The 16,892-nt window shown below is 41.0% G+C and overlaps 1 pseudogene; it reads right to left on the reverse strand.

The window, feature by feature from the left end:
* Positions 1-11,597: 11,597 nt before the first annotated feature.
* Positions 11,598-12,089, reverse strand: LOC144773381 (S-phase kinase-associated protein 1 pseudogene; annotated as a pseudogene).
* Between the last annotated feature and the right edge of the window lie 4,803 nt (positions 12,090-16,892).

Raw genomic sequence — 16,892 nt, forward strand, 5'->3', positions numbered from 1 at the left:
GAGTCCGGTCCATACGTGGGAATTCTTACCATTTGCACCCACTCGGTAAGCAATTATTGATCAAATAGGGCATAAAATTTAGAAATATTTAACTTTGAAGACAGTCTGAAGGTGTACCTACTCCTCTTTTATAGGGTCACCTGTTATACCACTGGTTGTCCCATCCATTGTCCTGATGAAGACTCGCATGGCCCAGGCATAATTAACCGTGAGGCCGCAAGACGAGTCGAAACGTCAACGCTGTTTTGTAAATACCTGGACCCTTATGCTCACTGTATAGATGTGCATAACCTATGATTTATTCATTGTAAAAAATAGTGACAATAAGTAGTATTTCTTAATTTTTCAGTGGTCAGGTTTACATAGGCCGGATGACTTGTAGATTCGCCTCTGTGCTAAAAAGTACCTTTGAATATTTTGTGTTATCACTCCTATCATTTTTCTGCTTTCTCAAACACTTACTACTTTCTTGCACCCTTTTGTTATGTTGCACGCTCCACTTGGGGCAACCATTGGTATCTGTAATATGTTACAAGTGTAAATATTACTATGATGTTTGACCAGAAGATAATCGATTAAATATCATTATCTAGATAATACTGTTGCTTATTTTATGCCCTTATGTTTATACTGAACCTTTACAAAAATGTATAGAGCAGACTAAGGTAGATGCTCCATAAATGTGTAATTGATGATTTTGTGCTGATTAACTCAGTTTATGAAACCATAGAGGTCTTGGACCATTGTTTTCTTATAACGTTGGTTACCAGTTTTGTTGTCCCTTTCCGTTTCTCCTTCCTCCGCTGCTCTATAGGCAAGATATGCCTGATATCCTCCCCAAATGTAACTGGGTCTGCAGCGGGTTAGCATAAGGGCATTGTAATTATCTGACTGCCAAAACTAGCGCAGCTGGTGCCTCTTCCCCCGGCGGCCACGCCCTCCATTTCCAGCCTTACCTTTCGCGACACCCGCTTCGCGGGTGCCGCTCATTTTGCTTTGCCAGTTCTAACCTGAGGATCTGTTGCTGAATTCGCCCCTGTGTCCAGCGGACCAGCTCGCCTCCCCACACGCCCGCACTCGCTGGTGGGAGCGCTCTCTGTAGTCGGCAGAAGCACACACCGCTCCCAGCTGAGAGCGCTGTGGGTTGAGGCTCGAGGGGGATATTATTAGAACTACTCCGTCCGGGGGACTGCGAGGCCCAGCAATCCCAAAACTAGCGCAGCTGGTGCCTCTTCCCCCGGCGGCCACGCCCACCGTTTTTCCGGTTATCAGTGACTGGCTCCTCTCCGCGACGCGGGACGCGTGCGGGACGGAGCACGGGGCGAAGCCCGGGCCAAGGGCGGGCCCGTTTCAGCCCGTTCCAGACAGATCCAGGCTGGGCTGGGCCACCCCCCTTAGCTGCTACATACTAGACGCTACCTTCAAATCTAAAAGGTATTGCTCGTATATTTTTGCTTACTTGGGATTTAGACTTTAAATTATTACAATCATGACCAGGGGCTCCAGAAGGAAAATCGCCCTACAAACTGCTTCGATTACAGGCCCGATTGACTTGTTCATTACAAAAACTAATGAGGCCATTAATCATAACATTTCCCTGCTTGAACGCAGGGTGTCACAGGACCTTGCGACCGCCCGGAGATCGTCAATGGGCCTCATAGCAACGGCCTTAACACCACTGCCAACAGCCTCTCCGATCCCAGTTCTATTACAGCCTGGTACAACAGCCCAAGTTCATTCCATCCCAAGTGCTGTTGACTTATCAGCTACCAATCTGTCATTAGAATCGGAATCGACTGGGAACCTTGAGAATACCCCAGACCTTGAGCAAATTCTGTCTGTTGACCTTGTACAAGAATCTCAGCTCAAGGGGGTTAGAGAAGGCGCTGTTTCGAAACAGCCAGATGTTCATAATAGGGGAAACAACAATTCTAAGCATCATCATAATACTAACAACAATAAAGGGTCTTCTGTACCATTTAATAAAGCCCCCGTCAGTAATAATTGTGTACTAAGTGACCTATCCACCTTACAACGTCCTATAATGGACAAAGTACAAGAGGGTGGCCCTATTCTGATTGACTGTGATACTCCACAACTTTTCGATAAATTCAGGGAACTATTAAAATACCATCTACAACCCCTGGAACGGAGTATCATGGTAATTGAAAAGCAACTTGCTACACTCCTTGCCAAATTACCCAATCAGTCTAGGGCGGGAACGGTTGACTCTGGGGGGGCCTTGGTAGTGGACAGACATGGGATTACGCCAGCTAACTCAGTTAGACCACCGGTTGTGTCCACAGTACAGGCATCATCTAAAAAGCTTCTAACCCCTCTTCCACAAGTTGTAAATAATTGTACAAATTCTATGACACCAGTTAATTCCTCATCTAAGTTAACTTCATCTAATCAGCATAAACCTTCTCTTCCTCCTCCTTTAGTTCCATCCACAATTACCAAATCGATTGAGCCCAAGGGGTCTTTGCAGCCATCCCAAATCAAACCATTGGTACCACAAAAATCCAATCCTTTAGAGGGCAAAAGGGGGCCTAGATTCAAACGCCCGGTCCATCTGTCACCTGAGGTCTCCCCATTCACGGTAATTCTAACGGGAGTACCTGAATTAACAGTAGGAACTGATGAACCACCCTGGTCCCTCCGGAATAAAATTCTTCAATGGCTTAGTATTAATAGGCCATTACAGCCTTCAAACACTAGCAGAATATCATCTGTTCGTAGAGTACCTTGGGTGGGGGAGAGTCCTAAGACTATTCAGGGGGATTGCGTCATTGTTACTTGTGAAGACGCTTCCACAGTGAACTATATTTGCTCGTGGCCAGATTTAGAGAAGAAAGGGGGTATCGATACCCATCGTCTCTCCTTTTTCTACCCCCCCGTATATAATTACCACCTCCCAATACCACCCCCGAATTGGGTTCTACCACCAGAACAAGTATGGAACTACGGAGGTCCTTGGATGACCCAAAAGAGTAGGAGTAGGGAATGGGTCCCCTGCCCCTGGTACCCCAACAATGGCCATCGAATGGGGGACGGGTGGCAGGGTATTCATACTAATAATAGATTTGAGTGCCTCGAGATGGTTGACTGACTTTCTGTCCAACCATCATCAAGTAGGCCCGACATCAGCCAGTCTGGGTCTGCTGCATGTATGCACCTTCTTCATGAAGGCGACTTAGTAGTACCCTCTTTGGGTTACTCACCCCCTGCTGAACAAACGGTCACACGGGAGGATTATTATGTACAGAAAGGCAGTCTTATGGAATTCCCCATCCCTAAAATTAACTCGAGTAACATCACATCCCCTATCTGCAGTTTTGCGGATAGGCAATCATGTATTGGTGTTTTATGCTCCAGTATAGAGGCACGTGTGTCCCTAGATGTCCCTAGTACTATTTTAGGTGAGAGCACCAGGGAGGTTAATCTAACAGTTCCCCGAGTCATCCAGTTGGAGCAAGCTACTCATGATCCCATCGAGTCTACCGGCCTTACCCTTATTTCTTGGAATATTGCCGGTATTGCAGCGAAGTTAGACACTCCCTTCTGGCCCACGTTTATTGGGGAAGGATTTGACATAATCCTCCTCCAGGAAACTTGGTGCCAAGAGCAAATAGATATAGAAGGTTACTCTTCCCACTGCCTTAAAGCCACTAAATCGAGCTCAGGCAGGGCTAGGGGGGGTCTCTTGTTGCTTCTGTCCAATAAACTACATAATTATGTGGTTAGAAGCAGCACTATTGTGGGAATTCATAGTCAGGTAGTGAGAGTTGAATGCAGTAAGGGTAATGATCTGGTTTTGGTAAATTTTTACAATAACATCTTTGATGCCTCCAGAGGGAACATTTTATTCCCCTTGGAAAAGGAAATTACAAGGGTTCTGGCCTTCTCCAACAGAAAGGCAGATGTTCTATGGGCTGGGGATTTTAATCTCCAGCCATGCCATCTATCTAAAGGGAATCCATGTGGTTTCGGAATGGAGATGGTTGATCACTGGGGGAGTGTGGGTGAGAGTGAGGATTCTCTTCACTTCCCACATTGCCACTATGGCTCAACCTTAAACAAACTGCTAATTAAATTTGATTTACATCTGTTAAGCTGTAATAAAAACAGTTTGAGTGTTACTTGTCCCACCTTTACAGGGAGGGATGCCGGGTCATTTATAGACCATATTTTGTTCTCCAGTACAGGAGACTTTATTAACTTGAGTATCAGAGAGGAAAGTTTAAGTGACCATAACAGTATCTGCATTACCCTCCCGGGCCGAGGTGCTACCCCAGCGATTGGTAAATCGTGTTCTACTGATTTAGTCCCCATCAGACCTAATGGTATGAGGATTAGATGGTCTGGAATAAATTCCATGGCCAAACAGAGGGAGGTTATAACTCGCTGTAAATCGGAAATCAGTTATTGTTTAAAAAATGTTATCAACCCTGATCTCCTATTGTCACATTTTATAAAAATTAATACCACTATTGAAGGTATTTTTACCAAGTCATCCCCCTCCAATAGAGCTATAAAGTGTGGATGGTTTGACAAACCATGTACAGTTGCCTTACAGCAACTGAAGAAGGCATTACGTGCCAAACCCCGTGACAATAACGGAATAAAGCAACTAAGGTTTACCTGTAAAACAGCAATTCTTAATAGGAAAAAGGTTTTACAAAGTGAAGCCTGGGATAAACTAAAGGAAGCAGCGGAGACCAAAAATTGTAAACTTTACTGGGAAACAATCAATAGCCCTTTCTTAAACACAGATGGTGTCCCAGTATTAACCTCTCATGTTGCATGTAATGAATGGATCATTCATTTTACTAGTATTTTTAATCCAGATGGGACTCCCTTAGTTGTATCAGTTACTGAGGCCTCTTCTTGGACACCTCTTCCCTTGGGTATAACCTTGGAGGAGGGCCTCGAAGGACTCTCTAACAGTAAGGGGGGGAAAGCCCCGGGCCCGGATGGGGTCCCCATCGATTTACTAAAAGCAGAACCAAACCTGTGGGCTCCTATTCTGGTAAGGACCTTTAACTGCGCAGCAGAAGGTAGCATCCCCCTTCTTGGGGTCAATCAGTTATTGTTCCTTTATTCAAAAAGGGCAGCAAATCTGAGGCTTCTAATTACCGTCCTATATCTTTGCTGGACGCTTCGGTAAAGGTCATGAGCAGAATTCTGCTCAAAAGGCTCGAAACATGGGCAACAGATTCGAATATTTTAACAAAGGTGCAATATGGCTTTAGGAAAGGCATGGGCACTTTGGAACAATGTGTAAATTTGGACCTTATTTTGAATAAATATACCGTAGTTAAAAAAGGCAACCTTTTTTTATGTTTTGCTGACCTGAGCCGTGCGTTTGATTTAGTTGATCACGCTATTCTTTGGGAGGTTTTGTTAGAGTCAGGGGCACCTAAGGAAATTATTTATTTTTTGGCCAGGCTTTACGAGAAACTTTCCTGCAAGGTCCGTTACGGTACCCTGGGCGAATGTACTCCGTTTCTCAAAGTCTCAAGGGGCATTCGCCAAGGATGCGTATTGGCTCCTCTTTTATTTTCCCTTTTTATTAATTGTATTGATCGTAAATTGGCCGATGTTCCAGCAGATGCCCCCCTGATAGGAGGTAAACCTGTCCCAATCTTATTATATGCGGATGACGCTGTTCTCCTATCCCGCACTCAGCTTGGGTTACAGCGATTAATCGACAGTTTCCTGTTGTTCATCCAAAACAGGAGGCTCCGGGTGAATAAATCCAAGACTTATGTAATGTCGTGCGGGCAGGCTGTAAACAAACCTAAGCATAATTTTTATTTGGATAGCAATAAAATGACACATGTTAAATCTTTTTGTTATTTGGGAATCACATATAATTATGACGAGTCTTGTTCTTCCGAGTTTGATAACATCAGATTGAAAATGCTGCGGACTACTAACAGCATATTCCGTTTTGCATCCAAGCTCGGTTCAAGAAGTATTCCAGACATGATTAATATATATAACATCCGCTGTGTCTCTTCAGCATTGTACGGGGCGGGGCGTATGGGGTCACATCGATGGCCCTTCGCTCCAAAAAGATGAAAACAAGTTTTTAAAGAGACTGTTATGTGCCCCCCCTTCTGCTTGTGTACAACTAATTCATGATGAGGTAGGGATCGTGTACATCTCTGACTTAGCAGCCGTTCGGCCACTCTTATTGTGGCGTTCTATTTGGGCTAAGCCTGAGACACGATTCACTCAAGAAATTATTCTTGACTGTATAGGTCTGGATTACTCATCACGAATTCATTGGTTGAAATACATTCATTTCTGGTATAAAACTTTCTTTGAAATTGATGTTCTTTTAGACCCTGATCTGGCAGTAGCAATCCCTAAAAAGGAAATTAAACGAACTTTTATTAACTTCAAAAAGAATGAGCGAGATAAGGTGTACGGAAAGCTAGCTACCGTGAGGTTCTATAAGGAATTGAACTTACCTCCGGGACTTCAAACCTATCTTGCGACTGTGTCCCGTCCTTCCCATCAATTCGTGTTAACCCGAGTTAGATTGGGTATTGTACACCATCTTGTTGCTTTTCCAAACCAGAAAATCAGATCAGAAACACCTTGTCCGTGCGATAATACTTCACGTCAGAGCTGTTGTCATTTTCTACTTTTTTGTAAATTTTATCATTTTTTAAGGGTAAAGTACCTTAAACCCATCTTTTTAAAACATAACATCAGATCTACAAAGAGTGCTCTAGTACTATTATCTTCTCTAGAGAATGTGGATATTTGTTTTTCTGTTGCTACTTTTATCTTGAAATGTACAGCTGCCAGGAAGAGCATAGTGCTACTATAATTTTATATATTCCTGTCTGTACACTAATGTCTTTGTTTATGTTGTATTATGCCCACTGTATATAAACGTCTGGTCCTTTTACACTTACTTATTTAATTATTTTCCCCGTGCCTGCCCGAGCCATATTAGATCCTTAGTTTTAATGTACAGCTGCCAGGAAAAGCACTTGTGCGATAAATATATTTATTCCTGTCTGTACCTATATGTTCTTCTTTTTTTTTTTTTTTTTTTTAAATCTTTTAGCCATGTTTCATATTTTTTACTGTTGTCCAGCGTATGTTAATAGGTTTCGGTATGTGTTATTTTTGTACATATTTCGAGTCATTTTTAGAATTGTCACTACATATGCAATGAATTGTTTTTAGCTGTTTCGCTTGTATGATTTGTATTTTTCAAATCGAATAAAAGCTTATGACTTGACTTGACTGACTGTTACAATAGGACAAGTCAGTGTACCATTCCGACAAAGTAGGTAGAGGTCCTTTCATCGAGCGCATGGCTATTCTAATCAAAGGTGAATTACCAATAAAAGCTGAATTAATTTTTAAAGGAACATGATTAGCTCCTCAATCCTGTATCCATAAAATAATTGTAGACTGAGCACAGCATGGACACATGAGTATAGTGAAAACAAAGGAATGCATCAAGATAGTTTCTGATGGGAAGGGGTGGATTTAGATCTAGAAAGAGAAGTTAGGAATTGTCTGGAGTGTTCTGGTAGTGGAAAGGTTTTTAAGACACAAATATCGCCAATGGTTTGCAAATATCCTCTGAGAGGCCTTTGGGAAGATACTGCATTTGATATAATTGGTCCTTTAAATGGTGAAAGCAAAAAACCATCCATACATACTGGTCATCATTCATATGTTTTCACATTGACTGGAAATACTAAATGTTACGGATATAAAAACCCAAACTATTATTAGGTTTTTAATAGATGTGTTTTATAGAGAAGGTCTTCCAAGTCTTTGCTTACATACAGTGATGTGCAATTAAACTCTAGAGTGATGGAAAAATGTTTAGAACACCAGGGTTCAAGTTTAAGAGATGTGCTTTATATCATTCCAAGACAAATGGAATCGTGGAAGGGTTCAAAAGAAAAATAAAATAATGCATTCAGCTGCAAGATGTAGTGAGAGATGTTAGTGAGGTATGTTGAGGGAAATATAAGTGGCTTATTGCTTGACGCCCCATGCCTCAGTGGGAAAACTATGTTGCTCAGAGGGATGATATCAAATACTTGTTTGTGCACTGGATGGAATGAAGCAAGGTTCTGATGTGAATGGATTTAAGGATGAGTGGAGAATTAGTGACAAAATGGGCAACAGAAAGAGTAGTATGACCAGCAGTCCTACTAAATTGACAAATGGCATACCTGGTGATTTTGGTAGTGATCAAGGTTCTTCTGGAAAGAAAGGAATTGTCAAACTATACTGTTCTAAAGCATGCAGTGACAATATTCAGGAACACAATAATAACCAATGATGGTCGTTTGCATATTTGAAAAGAATATCCTTCTTCAAGAAGGATGAAAGGAATGAGTCTTGAGTGAAGAGGTTGCTCGCTCCTCTAGTTATCGGTCCTTGTCTGAAATTGACAATTGGTATGCTATTGCTTACTGAGATAGTACTTCAGTAGGATATCCGGTGGGAAACAAAATTAGGGTTCATAAACACAGTTATCTTGAACAATATGTGCAACACTGAGTTTGGCTGAATATCTATGCTCTCTCATCAATCACCAATTCGTTTTGTATAATAGTTTAATGATATTACTGTCGATAATAATGTGACACTATGTTATAATTGCATTTCCTTTATTGTACTGTTCACTTTTTTGTTTTAAAGAAGCAAGATGTGTAATATCTTAGATTATCACGATAGAATACTATGATGACATGGATTGTTTGAGAGTAGCAGAAGAAGGAGAAGCTGACTGGCATATGATGGTGTCATTTAGTGGCTGAGATATTTATTGTAAACATGAGAAAATGGCCCTTTTGTGTGGTCACCCCCATTTTTTGCTGATTTTTCTTGCAGGTTTTTAGACTCTACACACTGAAACTCTGCCCCCCAGTGTCCAGCGTATGTGCTCTGACTTCTCAAACATGTAGAAAATAATTGTTAATCCCTGATTGGCATATTTTACTCTTCTTTAAGGCCGTGGAATGTGGTATAGAAACTACACCCATGGTATTGAAAGTTCAAATGTAACTTGTGGACTATAATTCAACAAGAATCCGGTTATGGCCTAAACTTTGCCTGCACACGGTTTATGTCTAATGTTTTAAAGAGTGCCCACTCCTTTGGGTCAACAGAAAAAACCCAAGTTGAAACATACATTTCAACAATTTTGAGGAGCACAGTAAGGTTCTTTTTCAAAAGAGTCTGAAAAGATCTTCCTATAATTTACAGAGCGTGTACATTACAGTACAGTACATTGTCCATCTGTTTTATCACAAAATCTGCGAAATTAAAGAATAAAGAGGATGAAAAACAATCTTATTGTGAATCTAACTTTTGTATTGTATGACTACTAAAAGTCTTTTGCTGTCATTTGATCTAAACAAGGAGTAATGTACAAACTCTGTAAATTATAGGAAGATCTTTTCAGACTCTTTTGAGAAAGAACCTTACTGTACTCCTCAAATTGTTGAATTGTAACTTGTGGACTGCAGCACTTACTGGCCATCCACTATTATAACAGTCTTACAATTGTAGTCTGACTGATGCAGTTCACACCTGCAGTCTGACCTGTCAAAATAACCCTTTTGCAAGGGAAACCTTACTTTTCAATATTGGGAGATCACCTTGTTGCCTCTCAAAGAACTGGTGCATGGTATTTAAAAGTGGGACACATAGCAATTTAATGTTACCATATCCATGCTGTAACAGGCAACCAAAGGCTTTTTTTACTGTGGAAGATTACGGCTGTCCTATAAGAAAAATTAGAGTATAGATTAAAATATTATTTCTGCAATTTTAGGTTTAGAACAAACTAGAAAAACAGTTCCGCCACTATTTTCAAAATGTATTAAAATTCAATTTGGCGGTGAACTGGAATTTCTCCTAAATATACTAAATATTTCGAAAAAGTGACTATTGGAGCATTATCCTTTCCCTGCATTAGTCTACCAGCAGCTGTCCTGTCAGTGCTTGACCCTAATGAAGTGTGAAAACTGGCCATGGAGCAGGGCAAAGGCTTAGACCTTGTGATAAGGCAGACTGGGTGTTGGGCAGGTTATACATGTCAGCTCAAGAAGTATAGCTGTGGAGGTTACAAGAACTATCATTAACTTGAAATGGACAGCAATAAAGCCTGCCAAATCATAGCTTAGTATAAGGGGAAGCCTTTGTTCTTTGGTCATCCAATTGGACAGCAATTGAGTGGAAGAGGGTGATGGTCCCAGAGCGGGTTTGGGATAGCTTAAGAGAAGGGGACTGCCCATTTCCCTAAACACCCCTCTTCCTGACACACAAGCTCCCTCAAAGGGTAGAAGGCCTGTGGCATTTTGGATACATACTAGAATAATGCATTCTGAACCATGTTGCAGTAAAACAAATAGGATGTGCTGTAAAAGTGGGTACTATTGCTCCTTTGAACATTTTCCCAATTGTCGTGTCAAGGAGTCACCCCCACCCACTGGCTAGTGAAAACTACAAAGCTGGCACCTCTCCCAAGCTTCTCAAAACTATTTCTGGCCCTGTAAAAGAACTGAAGAAGGACTGGATCTGCTGTTTGAGACCTCCGAGAAGACCTGATGTGCAGAACTTGCTCCCACTTGTACCCTGAACAAACAAGTGGACTCCAAGGGTCAGTTCAGTGACCGCCTGAGGTGCCCACATGACCAGTTGCAACTGGACCTGGCCTGGATGCTGCAGGTGGCATTTGCTGAAGTAAGTTGTGACCCCTGAGAGCTGTGCCAGAAGTCTTGGTACCCTTGCCTGTGCTACTTGAACTTCTCCAACAATTTCTAAAAAAGTGGGACTTAGAAAAGTTTTGTACTTCCAGATCCCTGGAGGATTTGGACCACCCACCCAAATAAATAAGCCCAAGGTGCAACCTCGCTGGGCGAGAAAATCAAATTGATCTTGCTTTTTGCCACTGAAAAAAAATCTTCAGTGAACCCTCACGGCAAGCCTATCTGACTTTGGTGTGACCTTCCAAGATACAGCCTGAAGCCTTGCCCCGCTGGAGTATTCTGAGCTCCAAAAAAGAGATTAAATTGAACTTGAGCTCCAAAAAGGAGAACTAAGTCTGAATTAAGAAACCTTGACACTGGCGAAGGCAGGATGAGTATCCAAGCCACAAGCAGACTTCATAGAAGCTAGAAGCTTTTCCTGTTCTGAGTTTTTATCCGCCAAAACCAACATCATCAGTGGGACCCCTGCCTATTTGCTAACTGGCTACGTGAGTATTCCCTCTGATACAGTTTGCAACATTCGAGGATTCTGACTTTTCAGAGGCTAAGTCAGAAGTTAAACTCTTTGGCAGGGATGAGCCTCACTTGTTTTTTTTTTCTTTCTATAAAGGGATTATATATGTTTTATTACCGCAAAGTAAAAAGTCACACATCCAATCAAATTGGTAAAACACAGCCTTGGGGTTTAATCTTTATTCAAAATTACACATGCAGTAGAATATGTACTTCTGGAAAACAAATGATTTGCTGCCACGCCCAATATTAACAAGTATTAACAGAGCAGTGCACCTAGTGATGGAGAAAACGTTACAGTGTGTTTATCAGGTATCACTTTTCTTCACATCACTGGTTTTCTTTGAGTACCTGTGCCTCCTCCTCTTCAGTAAAGTCATTTTTGATATTGAATGTCTTACGATTCTCTTCTGGGGTTTTTCTCTTAATCATATTTGCCACCGTCTTGCATGTGACATCAAGCAATCCTTTTATATCCAAATAATTTGCAGCCAAAATAAGCTTGAACAGTGTTCCCTGGTCTACTTTAAGGAATTCCTGATCCCACACAGGGATGTCATCGGTCCTCTTTTCTTTATTCTCGTCATCCTCTGGTGGGGGAGGATCATCCTTATGGTGGGTACGCCACTGAATAACCTTTTTAAGTATAGCTGCATTAACATTTGGAAGGGGCAGAGGATCATCATCACCTTCATCATCCATTCCCAAATCTTCCAACATGGTTTTGATCATTACTGACTGCTTGGCAATTTCAACATCAACATCGAAAGTTTCTCCATCAGAACTCTGGGGTTTAATAGTAGGCATATTGTCTCCAGTGTCCGGAGGGGGTGATGAACGTCTCTGATGGCCCGATACTGCTACTGGGCACCGCACACACACTGCACTGCGTGCAACCATGAGCCTCACTTGGTGTATCAGACCTGTGTTCCATAGCGGTTAGTCTGAAATCGCACCTAGGTACTGGTCACACAGAACAGTACTTTCTATTGGTGCTTTACTTTTTCCTACTGGTTTTTCTCCTAAATCTTTAAAAATTCATATCTCCAGTTCCCCTTATTGGATGTTTGTTGTTTTGGTGTCATTTTGTTTATTAAACTGTACTCTATTTCTATTCATTGGAATGGGATTGTTATTGTGTGTTTTACTTTTGAACTATTTTAGTACTTTTAAATGCTTATTTGGCTATTCTTCAACTACCTTATGGGTAAAACAGCTACCACTCTTATGCAAGACAGCACCACTGCAGTGATGGACAATACATATCCCTATCTCTCACCACCTACAACAACCTCTCAGAAAATCAACTCTAAGATATCATCAATGTAAACAGACCATCAGAATCACCTTCAGACCCAGCCACACCCATCCATAAATCTTCAAAAATATGCATTGTACAACCTGTGCAGGGAAGTAGCTAGAAGCTTACCAAACAAGTCCTTGGAACGAGGAGCTTTCCTATTTGCGCTAAAAAGGTGTTACATTAGACCACTCCTCATTCTAATCTAATCTCGGTTCGTTCAGTCCAGCAAACTACAAGCTAATCTCCAACAGCCAATATCTGTTTAAACGATTCAGAAAAACAGTTTTTACTAAACTTCGTGATTTTACTGAGGAAAATGTTTGGAATGGGCGGAGTTGTACTACGTGAATTCTGCGAAGTCGCATAAAAACTCAGTGGAATTCCGTGGAGCTCTGCTCTGCCATAGTGGTGAGGCATTTTGTGTGAAATTGGGCACACCCCTTTAATACCTTGGACCTTGAGTACAATGACTGTGATTGGCAGTTAACTGCAGACGGCCTCTTCGGTTTTGGAGCACGTTGCAAAACATGTGACATATTGAGGGGCACTTCTCAGACCTCTGATTTCAGTCACATGTCTCGCTCATCCCATGCTCCTGATGAAGAACCTGGGTGATATCTTACAATAGCACTATTTGAATAGGGGTCGAAACGTCAACGTACAGATCAGGCATTCCGTACTAGTATTCCACATATCAGTGTTGAAGAATAAGGCTGTATGTGTTTATGTATATGCTAAGTCTATTGGTATGCAGAATTAAGTGTCTTGAGAATGTCAAATATTAGGATTACCTAAAACTCACAGTGGACAAGAAAGGAGAGGCTGCCTTACTGCTTCTAGACTTATCAGCATCATTTGACGCTGTTCACCACCAGAAAGTACTACACAACTCCATCATCTCAAAATATACAAAATTGCCCTAAAATATATCTCCTCTTCCTCAAAAACAGGTAAACCTTGGTTCTCCTACCATCGTTAGTATCTTTCCCTCACACCCAGCATTGAGGCATCCCTCAGAGGATGAATCATTTTTCCTATTCAGCATCTCTTCAAACCGCTACTCGACCTGATTGATTACATCATTAAATCTTACATGTTACAACTATGCAGATGATACACAAATCATTCTAAAATGGATGGCTCTGAAGAACTCTACAAGTCAAAACATGGTGATTGATTTTGTGCTAGATGCATGAATGATGATTACCCATCTAAAACTCAACATCACAAAGACAGAGATGCTCGTTCATTGGTGCCTGTTGACAATGGCACCAATGAAAGAATGTGGAGACATACGGCTCAGAAATGGAGGGCCCTCCAGTTATGTCAAGAGAAGTGAGGAACCTAAGAGTAACCATGGACTCAGATCTGTCCTTAATGCCACATTCCAATACGGTCAAACGGAGCATTATAAAATGAAAATGTTGTGACGTATCTGCCCATACGTCGGATATCAACAAAAAGTGAATGCTATCATCAATCTTGTGATTTCAAAGCGGGTCTATGTTAGTAGCCTATACCTTGCCCCCCCCCCCCCCATGCGTCATAAAACACAAAATTCAGCTAACCCAAAACACTGCTATAAGTCTCCTCCTGTACCTACATCTGAGAAAACACATGATGCCAGTCCTGTAAACACTTCACTGGCTCCTTGTTTCTAACGTTCGTGTTCAAATCAATTTGCATTGTCCACAGAGACTCTCACAGAAATGGACTACTGTACCTACAACTTAATTTTAAACAATACACAAAAAAGAACTCTGTGTTCCATTTAAGAAATGCATAGGAGGCTCTGCTTTCTGAGTTCAAGCTGCCAAGCTCTAGAACTAATTGCCTGCAGGATTTCAAAGCATTCAGGAGCATTTAACGTTCAGAAGAGAGGGGAAAACATGGTTGTCCCATTATAATTACATCAACCTCTTACCCTGGGATACAATGTAGAACAATGATCCTTCTACCAATATAAGCATGGCTGAGAGCTATCAAATAGTACTGACCAGCACACCATACCAAGAGGACAGACACAGTCTCTAAACCCAAATTGGGAAAAGTCCACCAAACATAACTTCATAATGACCTCAAAATATGGATGGAGTAGAACAAGAATGCCTTGCCAATCATGCTAGAATTACCTGCTTGCCTATTGATTTATAGAACTCTAACCATAGTCTCCACAGATTTCGCAGACATAGTAAACTGGCTAACCTACATTCTACTTCTAACCACGTGACATTATGGAAGACAGTTACTCTTGCTTTTATGGTAGTCCTCTAAGTGTCAATTCAATACAATCCATGTCATCATATGATATAGCATACCAATTCAATACCTGATCACACATTGTCAATTAAACAGACATATAATTTATAAAAGTACCATTGGAACTTTGCTGGCACTGGATGACATAGACACAGGCTAAACAAGCATGCTTAATGACCACTCAATACTAACCAGACCGGCCTGCTCAGACCAAAGAGATCTGCTTCAAATTGCTGATCAGTAGAGGCCTCTGAGATGTTCCGCCCTAAAGGTCCCAAATAGTCAGATACTCAATTATGACAAATAGGATGAAAATAACGCTGTCCATCTTGGTAAATCTCTTTAATTGACATCTCATAGTGGCAATCATATAAAGGAGGACTGTAATACAGTCTGTGCGGGCAGATCTCTGATCCCCCTCTTACTCATTAATGCCAGTTGTTACCATAAGATCGCACTGTGGACGACGTGCTGCAACAACCAGCATAGAAATTGGATGAAAAACATAAAAGCTAAACTACCAACAAAATAAAGGGGCCTGCGAACCTAATCAAAGCTGCCATGATTACACATACTATAAAAATCTGCATGTATCTCACACACTTTCTCATCCATACTTTGATAACTGCACCTCGGTAGTCATTACACATAACATGACAACTCTTTCGAATACCTTACATAAAAAGGTCATAAAAACCTTCTTAGATTCCCCAAATTTTCAAATTACATTATTAAGTATCAAATTAGGACCCTCTTATTGTTGTTAATTTATATCATAATAATTTAATCTCAAACAACATAGAAATGGCTGTCTCCCTTGAAAACATTCTTAGCAATATTATAAGCAAGCTGAATACTGAGTAAATTTTAATTTGAGGAGGGGGCGACTTTAATTGCAGACTATTATGCCCAATATTAGAACCATCTGTTTGTGGACTGATTAGGTGTGACATTGAGGATTTCTCTCACTTCAAGCATACTCTCTGTGGAGGTATGTTCATTTCTATCCTGAATAAGCATTCTCTTTATCTAATTATTGATCTTATGTCTCATTCTAATGCAATTCATGTTTCATACATGGGCAGAGGTTAGGGTCACCTTATTGATTTATCACACTGACTCAGTATTATAGACCGAAGAAAATTACATTTGCAATTCCACAAGTCTACTTTAGTGATCATTATCCGTTGACCCTAACTTTTGATACAAGTGTAATGAAACAAGATCAAAACATACACACCATTACCACCAATAACATTACAAAAAAACAAGGGGATCACACAAAAGTGGACTACAGTACAACCTGATATAATATATTTTAAGGGGAAACAAAGTGCAGGAGTTAGCTTGCCTGGATGACAAACTAAATTCCAAAAGAGTGCGGCTGGCTTTTGAAGAAATTTGCCATGCTATTAGTGATCTCTTGACAACTTCAAGTAAGAAAAGAGAATTTTAAATCTCAAAGGTGGTTCGAGTCCAACTGTTTAAAAAACCCATAAACATTTGTTGCTAGCTTTGAAACAGGTACATAGGGACAGGACTCTGTAGACAAAACTACAAACAAGAAATAATACAAAGAAGGTTAGACGTAGGAAAAGATGCATAGGAAAAATGGCATTTTGTAAGTGTAGGAAAACCTCATGCCTGTTCTGGAAAACAGTTAATGATTCCTATTTCAGAGAAGACCAAAACTCAAACATAGATGGCATTGTTCCGCCACATGACTGGGTTGAGCACTTCACAAGAGTGACAGCAAAAATGTCGACTGTGACAGTCAACTTGAGTTTATCTCTAGCCAACTTATGGGGGTGAATGCGGTTACTTATAAGGAGGTTAGTCATGCACTAAAATGTAATGCAAGAAATAAGGCCCCAGGTTCAGACGGAGTACCAACAGACCTCGATCTGGAGAATTTTGATATTTGGGCACATTTGCTTACAAATCTTTTGAGAAGTGTAGCTATCGAAGGGCCTTTGAAATCGTGGCTAACCGCCAACATAGTTCCCATATTTGAAATAGGTAATAGAGAAGACACTCGATGCTACCGA

The sequence above is a fragment of the Lissotriton helveticus genome, chromosome 1_1, assembly GCF_964261635.1.
Source record: "Lissotriton helveticus chromosome 1_1, aLisHel1.1, whole genome shotgun sequence".
Classification (NCBI taxonomy): Eukaryota; Metazoa; Chordata; class Amphibia; order Caudata; family Salamandridae; genus Lissotriton; species Lissotriton helveticus.